General features: G+C 47.9%; 1 long non-coding RNA gene across 1 annotated transcript; it reads left to right on the forward strand.

The window, feature by feature from the left end:
• Positions 1–602: 602 nt before the first annotated feature.
• LOC131566636 (uncharacterized) lies at positions 603–6,962 on the forward strand. Its single transcript, XR_009275566.1, has 3 exons — positions 603–716; positions 6,293–6,403; positions 6,535–6,962. It is a non-coding gene; the product is annotated as an uncharacterized LOC131566636 (long non-coding RNA).
• The last annotated feature ends 4,326 nt before the right edge of the window (positions 6,963–11,288 follow it).

The raw sequence follows: 11,288 nt of genomic DNA on the forward strand, positions 1-11,288 counted from the left end.
TCATCCATTCCAGTTCTTTGTGCATTATTTCATGTAAACCAGGATGCAATTTCCCTGCATCCCTCCTGCAATCCATAGGTAGAAGCCTATAGGAATGTTTTTCATTATTTGCTGTCTGTTTCCATTTCCCAGGCCTGCAGACAACCACAAGAGATTTTGTAACTGGCAAAATCTGAGATTTAGGTAACTCTTTTTCTTATCTGAATGCATTTCATACAGTGCCTCAGCCTGATTCACAACTAAACTTCCTTTCTCGTAACAATTTGCAGTGTAATTGAAGTGCAATTTCGTACTCAGCTGTTGTCAGGGCGCTGCAGTCGTGGGCAGGACGGTGCCTCCTCCTGCTGAGCGGGACACAGGGCACAGGGCATGCCAGGGCTGGGCACAGACACTGCTCCACCACTGCACTGTGGCACACACACCCTGGCTGCCACCCTGTGTCACTTTGTCCTCCAGTGCCAGGTAAGCAAGCACACTATGTTAGCCTGGCTGGCAATTTATTCCCTACTCAATCTAATAGAAAAGAAAAAAAAGCCCTTAGATTCAAGGTTTCAGAGTTCAGGACTGATTTTTTGCATATACTTTGTTCCTCACTTTAGAACCATTGGGGTTTTTTTCTCCCAGGAACATAAACAACTGAATTTTAAACCAGACTCAGCAACTAACGTGACATTGTGAAGGACACACCAGCACTTATCATCTCTCCAGATGAGTTGGTAAGTATTTATAGAAACATTTCCTCCTTGGCACAGCTTTAACTAAGCAATGTATCTAATTTCCTCTGGAGAAATGTGTTGGAGAAATCAGTTAGGTAAGTCTCATCATAAATAGTAATAAATAACTACTCTGGCACAGTTGCTTATTTAGTGAAGTTATTTGAATATCAATGGCTTTACAGGTACACTCGCAGGGTAAAAATCCATGACAGTAAACCCCCAAAACTAAATCCAGGATTCTATGGTCTGAATTACCGGGCAAGATGCGGACGAGGTTACTGGAGATAACAATGTACGGAATAACCCAAACCTCCCCTCACACATCAGAGACTGCATGGAGAGTCTGAGGTCACCCAGAGCAGGCAGCCAGGCTGAGGGGCACCGGGGCACAGGTGCTGCTGCGCGGGACAAGCCCAGCACGAGCTGCACGGCTGCCCAGGAGGCAGCAGTCTGTGCTGAGAGCACGGGGGCTGCAGGGCTGTGACCCAGCTGCAGGGACAGCGGGACAGGAGGGACCAGCCCTGCAGTGCTGGCCCTGCTGGTGCTCCCTGGGTCCCTGCTAGCAGGGTCCCCATCCCCATGGCGAGATGGAACTCCATGGAACTCCCTGTCCTCTGCACACAGCAGTGATGCCTTGGGTTGCTTTGATGTTAGCAGCAGGAGACATCACAGCAGTGCTGAGATGCTTATTATCCCCTTGGGTTCTTTCCTTTTATTCGTCATGGGTTTCAGCCTGTTGTATAATATACATTTTTCAAGTTAAGCATCAAAACAATGAATACAAATGAGCGAGGAAGTGTTCGCTTGCTGAAGGAGGAGAATTACTAAGAGCAACACTGTGCAGTATTATAATGCATTTCCACTACTACACCATTTGTATTAATGTATTAGAGACATCTACAAAGACAAATTGCAGCTTAGTTCAAAGGGAAGAACACTCAAATGTCTGTAAAACGCTGTAGGCTGCTCTCAGAGATGCTCTCCCTGAAACAACATTTGGATTTCAGATCTCTCCTGGCATCAAGGACAATATGCTCCCACTCCCTCTCCCCAGCCACACCGGCCTGTGGCAGCACGTGGGTGCCCACGGGCCCTAGGAGGGGATGGCCACTGTCCCCAGTGTCCCCAGTGTCCCCAGTGTCCCCAGTGTCCCCAGTGTCCCCAGCCCAGGGCAGTGCCTGGCTCCAGCCCTCGCTGCGCTGCATGCTCGGACACCGTGGGCAGATCTGACAGCACTGGCTCATCCGAGTGAAGACTTTGTTGCTGAATATAAAGTAGCTTCAAAAGCTGCGGGAAGATCTCCCTGGAACCTCCTCTCCCCTTCAGCATTTGGAGGTTCTGAATTTCCCAGGGAGAATGGACAAACCCTCAGACCGTGGGACACAGGACTCCCCTCCGTTCCACAGCCCTGCAGTGGCTCAGGAGCAAATGCATCGTTTTGGAAGTGCCATTTCTCACCAGCACCAGGGACCCTGCAGATAAAGAGCATAAACCCAGGCTGGGAACACAGAGGTCACTCAGTGCAATGAGATCTCTGGGTAGGATGAATCAGATGAGCCATTTTCGGGACATTAAGATTGTTTACAAATCCAGTCAATTTTTATTTTGTTTTGAATGAATTTGTGTACGTATTTTCTTTTGCCCTCTGCAAGCACAGTCATCCTTTCTGATCTCCTTCCATCTCTCCCTGGCATATGGTATTTTCATCTTGCTAACAGGATTACATTTACTCTGCCAGGCTATAGCAGGCACCCAGTTTCGTTCAGACTTCCAATGCTTCTCAACCAATGCACTGCTATAGCAAATGTCAGCCCTGGAGCAGGGAGGTGGGAGAGAAGGAAAGAGCGAAACAAGAAAGGAGGGTGGGGGTCATTGAAAGAAAAGGAGGAATGGTGTTAATAGCAGCTGTTGGGAGCACAGAGTTGCTGGTGAGCTCCTGGGGCTGGAGCCCTGGCACACGGTGGAGTGAGGGGCAGAGAGAGGGGACCCTGTGCCACAGCCCTGTTCCATCCTGCCGGGCCCTCATGGCTGGGCTGGGGCTGAGCATCACCCACAGCAGCCTGGGGAGAGCAGGGGGATCTGGGGGGCCAGGTCAGTGCTGCACACCCTGACACCGCGCTGGCTGCGAGCCACCAACCAAAGAAACTCTTTATTCTTCGTGGCTATCTCATGTTCATCAAAAAGCAGAAATGTTATTCCTTAGGTATCATCTCCCTCAGTGTTTGTGCCAGCTAAAAGGGACAAGTTCAGCCTATCTACAGGTGCATGCATCCAGGTTCTGTTTGCTGTGTGCCAGGTCTCCTCCTCAGCTGGCATCACCCCTCACTGCAGGTACCACTGTGGCCACCTGGAGGTGCATCTCCTTTACATGCCCATCCCTTCCCTGTACATCTTGCAAGAAGAATTAATTAGTTCAGATGATAAAGCACCGTGGGGAAGGAGAATCAAGGTTAATAACATATATTAATAAAATATCAGCAAGGAAAAATGACTAGCTGTGTCCCAGCTAAGCCATCTCCGTGACCATAATCTGTCCCTGTCTTTGAAAGTGGTTATATCTCAATAGATCAGGAGGGAAAAATAATGGAGATGAAATAACACTGCAAGGTTTCAGCTCCACATGAATGCTCTGCTTGCTGCTCCAATGGCAACAACCTGATGTGCCAAGGAGCAAACTGGGTGGCTGGCAGCACCCCGGGAGTTGTTCCCAATATTTCCGCTGAGGGAGATTCCAGCCTGGTTCACCACCACACACAAATGAGGGACAAGGACAAGGACCAGGTCCAGCCCTGGGCACAGTGATGTGCACACCAGCCTGCAGTTCTAGGTTTAGGTTTGCAGAGTGGAAATAGTCAGCTGCCAGAGAGCTGTGGTTGTCATGCTGCCTCAAAACATCACCCAGATTCTCTTTTTAGCTTGTTTAAATACATCACTTTATCATTCCCAGTAAGTTTCCCATTAAGTGTTCCCATCAGCAGAGAAGCCATGGAATCACACCATTTATCTGAGGTTTCACCACCGCCCCAACTAATTACCTGTCCCCAAGTCATGAAGCAGCCAGAGAAGCAAGACAGGCACCTTATGTAACAGGCAGGTGAGGAAAAACATTTTATCTTCACTGCTGCCTCTCACTCTTGCCCGGGAGAAGAGCTGAAGGGCAGGAACACCACCACCACCACCACAACAGGAAATGCAAAGCCTGTGGAGAGGCGTCTGCAAACGGCATTTGCCCATTAAATTGCACCATCAGAGGGGAAACTGAAATTCATCTCACCAAAATAAGAGGAAAGCCTCAATCCAGAACTTCCTTTCTAGAGCCAGACTTCCAGCGGCTGGTAGGGGCAGGGTTTGGATGCACTCCCAGCCTAAGGGGATTGATTTAGACATTATAGGAACAGCAGCTCCTCCCCACTGCAAGCAAAGCAGGAACCTGCTCCGCTCTCTAGCTGCTATTGATTTATAACACTTCAGAAACCTCTCACTATATAGTCTTTTAATGCTGAGCTGTGAAATGAAAAGACATTTTCACACCATTAAAGGGAGGTTAATGTAAGATGAAAAAGAGAGTATTTGCATTTAATGAGTGAATTTGAAGAGCTCGGCTGGATTTCTTGCAGGCTGTCCCTGGAAAGCTGATTCCTGTATGGAGAAAAGTTTCTTCCTAAAAACAAGTGTGTTCCTCCCCTCTCCAATCCCAAAGCAAAGGACACTTTTAAAGTTTCATATGGTCTGGTTTCAGAATAAGAACTAATAGCTCCAAGAAGTCAGAGGGTGGGAAAGCACGAGGAACCTGGCAAGGAAATGACACACATGTGGCTGCTCATGAGGCTTGTATGTTTCTTTTCCCAGTTTTCCATTTCTCTCAATTCCAGGTGCTGCAGCACAGCACCAATACATTGACTTTATGCATAATTGAGTAACAGCAGATATTTCCATTCCTCCAGGAATGCTCCTGGAGGCAAGCTGTGTCGGGGACAGATGAGCCCAGCTGGCTCTCCGGGCCCTGCAGCCACAGCCCCGGCGAGCACAGGAGAGTCCTGGTGCCCCTAGCCCAGCCCTGGCAGCTGCTCCATCACCGACACACACACTTCGCTCCAGCCACCAACAGCTCCTGAGCAGCGTGCAACAGCTGCGAGCGCAGATCCCCGCACTGATCTATGCTCCCATTCGTATCTTTTGATATCTGGAAGCAGAGAATTTCAGCGAAAAAGGGCTTTCCACTAAGATGACCATAAATCTCAATGTGTTTACAACAGAAGACTGACCAGAAGAGTTTATTAAATCTCTGAGGGATTTGATGTATATCAAACGGTTACATAAAGTCAATACTTTGGAAAGAACTAGACAATAAATACCCTACAAGAGGCAATATTTCTATCACAGAGAAAGCAATCACATAAAGATTAGGAGACCAATTTCAATACTGAATGTCAGTCTGCTGTAAGAAGACATTTATTGTTTTTCTGAGTTATCACAGAAGAGCAAGATAAGCCATAACAATATTCTGAGCCCAGCTAATCATGCTATCAAACTCAGAAATACTCTTTCACCTTTTAAAAATCACTTTTCTACTTCGCAAATAAAAGGAACAACTTCTTGAAGGTGCAAGGGGAGGGAGGGAAGGAGATTTATCATGGCAGGTGGTGAAAAATCTGGAACTGCTGCCCCTCAGCCATGAACACAATTCAAGGTTCCTCTGTGGGTGCAGCCCACCCCAGGGACCCAGGTTCTGCTCCAGTTGCTACAACTGGTTCAAGGACCAAAGCATCACCTGGCACAAAGCTAGCCACAGTGGAGGGTTTGGGAACTCTTTTTAATGGATGAAATATGAAGACCTATGACAAAATATCAACATTCAGCATGCAAAAATGCCACTTGTTTAAATTCTCCAAAACAATCCCTACAAAGAATTTTTTCCTTTAACCGTTCAGATTAAAAGAAAGGAAAATCTCAACCAGTTTCATTTTAGCAGAAGCCAAAGAACAGATATCACTGGGGAACAGTATTAACCCATTGATATTTCAAGGGCAACTGCTTGTTTCACTGCCATTGAGGTCCTGCCTCCCCAGGCAGCGTTCTCCTCCTGCCCCAAAGCAGCTCCTGCACCGCAGCGCTGCGCTCGGGGGGATGCTGAGCATTGCAGCTTTGAGCTGCAGCCCTGCCCACTGAGGGCACACCCCACTGGCAGCAGTGCAGGTGCACTGTCCTGCCTCCCAGCACTCTGGGAAGGATGTCACACCAAGGACTAGAGGTACTGGGATACCCTGGGAGCATGGGTTACTCAAGCCATAGAAGCTAACCTGGAAACTGCCAGTAGCTCCAACCATGCTGGTGGGATGAGTTTGAGAGTTTGGCTTTGTCCGGCTGAAGCAAAAATTTCAAATTTGAATACCAGAACAGGAGCTTAAGAAGGAATGTAATTTCTGCACAGCACGTTTCCCCCGCTAGTGGGGAGCACAGCGAGCACACCAAGATAAACCCTCTGCAGCAGAGATTAGCTGACAGCCTAAGTGAGCACAGCTATTAATAATGACCCGGTCCAGAAGGGAATCATCAATTATCCTTATCATCCTCAGCTTGTACTTCTGGAAAGATGAATCCAGCAGATTGGTGTGTACAGGGAAGAAAGGAAATGACACGGAGCTGTTGCACATTGTTATCGAGAACTGAAACGCAGTGAGATGGAGGTAATTATCAGCAATTTCAACACAACCGTACCAGATGCATCAATGCTGTAACATTGAGCATCAGTGGGTAGGAGGTACAGGAGGTACCACACACGATTTTTTTTCCAAATCAACCTTTTTATCTTTTACAGGATCCACATGGCAGTGCTCAGAGGCCTGAAAATTCATTTGAAAAGAGCAGGAAGTTAATTCTGCAGAGGTTATTCCTTCACTAAGCCCTGCACTCTTCCCTTGCCCCAGCAAGAATAGTGAGTGGCTTTCTGAGAAGTTACTCTCGCAGTCTAATCAAGCCTGTTCTCTCTAATTGAAGTTAATCACAGGAAAGAGGTTAGAGAGGATGGTCCTGGTGAGCGATGCCCATTCAAGGGGTCCAGTGATGTCACCTGGCACAAGCACTGAGGGGTCTGGCACTGGTTTTATTTCACCTGTTTACCTAAAGAACTGATCTGATCTGTTTCTAATAGAACAATAATCTGCACTCTTCTGGGGCTGGAGAAGCTGGGTTTCTGAGGGAATTTGACAGCATCTTTACTAGTTTATGGCAGAAAAGAAAAGGCACTTAAGGGGATTTTGTTTGTCACTTGAAAATTAGCCTAGAGGAAAAAGAATCTTCAATTCAAATTTAATTAAAAACTGATGAACCAAATGCCTTGTAGTGGTTCTGTGAAGTCCCATTCTTACAAGAACATGGCCCTAATAAGAAGAAAATAAACACAACAGATTTAAAGCAAAAACCCGAACACAAATGGGCCAAACTGTAATTCAGTGGCGCCAGACCGTTGCCAGAACAGAAATTGTCCCACTGCACTAAACAGGGGCTTTAAGGAAACTGCTGAGCTGCTTCTGTACTATTGGCAACATCCCAGTAAACTTAATGTCATTATTTCATCCATCTCTTTTGGTCAAGACCTCCTGCCCCCGCGGGGAGGGGACATGTCCCTGAGGTGCACATATCCCTCTGCACTGTCACACAGCTCTGAGCCGGGGTAATTGCACACAGCCAAGGTCAGCTTTGTTCCCTAAAACATTAGAGCATGTTCATAAACAGCTAATAAACCCACAGATGAGTGATGACTTGGCACAGGAGGAGGAGAGGTCAGTGGCGCTCAGCTGCTCCAGCCTGCTCGAGAAAGGGCAAGCAGCAAGTCCCCAGGGTGGTTTTGGGGATGTCACTGGTGTTACTGGAGCTGCTGTGGGAAGGGTTGAGCAGGGCACCACACTCATGACCTGTGCACTCACACAGCCCTTAGAGGCATGCATGTGGACGTGACCCACAGCAGCAAATCTCTGAGCCCAGAGTGTATGGCTTCACTTTACCAGCTGGACCAATTTAATTAACTATGGGAACATTAATTATTGGCTATTGCTATTTTTATTTTAGAAAAACCAACTGGCATTTCACCAGGTCAATATAATGCAAAATAGCCACTAACCCCAGCCTGAGCTCAGGCCCCAGATACTTTAGATTGATAGTAATTTCTCTGCAGCTCTTACTGGCAAAAAACAATTTTTAAATGGTCCTGAATACCAGACCAGCCAGACGAATGAAATTTCCTCAGATACTTAAGACCTCCTGTTTATCACCCTCTGTAGCATGCGATATACATGGTTGTACATTTTCTGTCACCAGTGATTTATGAACAAAACACATTGTTCAAATAAGCTTAATACATAAAGACCGGAAGCATTCTGTGCCATGGTCTTGAGGCAGCAATTGCCTGCCCTACCTCTGGGCCTCCTGCTCCATTCTGAAAGACTAGAGGGGCTGCAGGAGGCCAGCAGCCAGCAGCCACCTGTGCCACATTGCTGGGACAGGGCTGCTCAGGACAGGGAGGAATTTCAGCCCACTCTGCCTGTGGGGCAGCCAGGACGTCATGTCTCTGTTACAAATGCAGGCAAAACACTACCCTGACTCCATAGAGGGTTTAGGCACAACAATGTATTAGAATGAAAAGAATGATGAGAGTAATTCCATGTTTCTTTGTGATTCTGGTATTATGGTTTAAACTCTTGGCCTAGCTTGAACAGCTTCTAAGTTGCACTAAAAATTCTTCCAGTGAGAAAGGAAAAGTCCAAAGAAAACTGTGGTATTGAAAGCAGGGGGAGGATGGAGCTTGGGTGGCTCCTGTGCACCATTTGGACGTGGAAACAAGCTGCCTCTGGTTCCGTGTTGCTTCTCCTGCTGATGGCCTCCACGGCTCACACAGACCAGGAACAGCTGGAGTGTCACACACCATCACCTGCAGCCCCCACGCTCCCCCTCCGCCTTCCCTTCCTGTCCTGAGGCTGCCGAGACCCACGTGGGGCTTGCAGAGCATCCAGCCAGCTCTCACCGCCTCCTGCCCACCCCTCCCACTAATGGACGCAGCACAGCCATTTCCCCAAACTCCTGCATTTTTCTTTCCATGATTATCTTCTTTAAAAAGGCACGGATTGAAAATGAGATGCAGAGCCAGCGGGCTCTTTTGAGCTATGGTTATTAGCTGTGTGGAGGATGAAAGCGGTACGACTCCCCAGATAAATATATAGTTCATTAAAAGTGTTCGGGATCACTCTATTCTGCTGATCAAAAGCCTAAATCACACAGTTAGCAACATTAAGGAGCTGTGTTATGATTTGAGTTATATCTGTATAAACCCACAGGAGGACGGAGGGAAGCCCAGCGGCACTGGGGCCCGGGCTCACTGCGGCTCTGCTCCCAGCACCGCAGCCCAAGGCAGGATTTCATCCTGTTTTCAACAGCTTAAACCACTCTGGCTGTTGGGGAGCAGCAGACTGCACACATGAGTAGGTGCTTTCTTCCTCAAACCACAGCTGTCAGGTTCCTCTTGGGTTTTAACCAGGCAACAAACCCAACAAGCTCTGCCCAACTTCAGAGGTATTTTTAAAACCGCACCAGAGCTCTGCTTTCCTTAGTGTCCCTGTGGAATGCCATGAGTTTGGGGAACGGGCACATCCTGGTGTCCCGAGCTTCCAACGCTTACAGTGTGTTCAGGCTAAGGAATGTGTGGGTCTGGAAGGTGCAGGGAGGCTGCAGACTGGCTCTGTAGTCACGGGACAATGACGTACTTAATGCCACAGTTCTGGGCTTACTGCAACCAGAGATACGAAATACTGATTCTGGAGAACAACTGCACACTTATTTACGCAGAGCTACCAACACTCAGCAAAGGTGGTTGTCCCATCCCTTTTGTGCAACTACTTCTTTTATTAAGCACGCAGCTTAATACAAACACAGAAACTCACAAATCCTCTGCATAATCAGGCTCCAGCCCTCTCAGGCAGAGACCTCTGCAAAGTCCAGCCTGACCTCCTAAGCCTTGGCTCAAAACCTGCCACTCTCTGATTTCCGATCATTTCAAATTTGGCTCAATAAAAGCTATCTGAGACTGAGGACATGAATACTGATGACAAATTTTGCACCCAAATGATATCTCAATCAGTCATTTTTAAAGAGAGCACAAGTCTCTTGTTCAGCTTCAGGCTTGTCAAGGACACCACAGAGTCCAGGGGAGCTCCTTAGGAGGTGGTGAAGGAGTGCTGGGTCTCAGCACCTGTAGCAGCTCCCGTCCCACTGCTCTGCCACCTGAAGAACTCACCATTGTGCTCACCCTGCTCAAACAGGGCTTGATCATCTTTCCTGGCTGCTCTCACAGCCCAAGCCCAATGCTTTGACAACTGGATGTTCCTGCTTACCCTACCACTCCTCCCATGGCAGCAGGACAACTCACAGCTGAAGGAATCCCTGCATTTCAGTGTGGCGCAATTAAACAACAGGCACGCTAATCTACAGCAGGAGAGCACCAGTTTGAGACTGCTGTTCCCCCCTTCCCTCTCTGGGAGTTCTTGGCCAGTCACTGATAAATTAAACTCGGCACCTCCTTTGACTAAGATGGATGGCAAGCTTAAGTGATATCCACTAAGCAAATGGCTGATTTGTGTATTCTTCCATTCAGGATTAGGCTAATAAGATGTTCATTTATGGATCTATTACTCAGTCATTTCACTGCTTAAAAGAAGAGCACCGGGCAAATTTCACTATCCAGGAATTGATTTCCATCTTTTTAGGCCAAATTTTAGTGGAGGGTTTGCAAAGGTAATTTAGTGGGACATATCAAAACATCATTAAGATGACAGAGTATTTTAAAATACATTAAAAAAACTTGGGGCGCTTGAAGCCTCCAGGTTTAAGGCAGCCCTGCTCCTCCCCAGCTGTCTTTTTTTGTGGAAGGACACACAATCAGGGTATTTTAGACTGAGAAGTGGAAAGGGGCTTCCAATGACCCTTTGGGGAACCCCGGGCTGTCCCCAGGCAGAGCAGGTCTCTGCAGGGCTGTTCCCAATTGCTGCATGCTGCAACCTGTAACTGCAGCGTTCCCTCGGTGACACAGCTGCACCTGCTCCAGCCCTGGAGAGCAAACAGTCAGTCACATCCGGCTGTCCCAGCAGCACCAGCATCTGCCGCCCTTACTGCCTGTCATCAGCAGCAGGGAGGAGGTTTGTACATCCCTGCTCACACCGCTGGGACAGTGCTCAGCTCAGCGCCCATCATGGGCAGGAGCGCTGTCTGCTCTGCTCCTCGACTCACACACTTATGGAGACAACAGGAAAATCCACAGCAGATTTTTCAACATGAAGATTTGCAGTCACTAATCATCCACACCCAGTCCATGGAGGCTTTGTGTCCGGATAAACAAACCAGCACTCTGGCATCTGTGCAGCTGGCCTCTGGGCTGGCATTAATTCAGGCACGGGGAAAGGCTTTCTGCTTGAATTAAAATAAAAATCATCAGCTGCCTGGTTCTGCTTTATTAAACCAGGAAATAACTAAAGACACTGGTATTTAGGGTGCTGTCATTAGGATTCAGGATGAGAGCCCTGCACT

Source organism: Ammospiza caudacuta, chromosome 20 (genome assembly GCF_027887145.1).
Source record: "Ammospiza caudacuta isolate bAmmCau1 chromosome 20, bAmmCau1.pri, whole genome shotgun sequence".
Lineage (NCBI taxonomy): Eukaryota > Metazoa > Chordata > Aves > Passeriformes > Passerellidae > Ammospiza > Ammospiza caudacuta.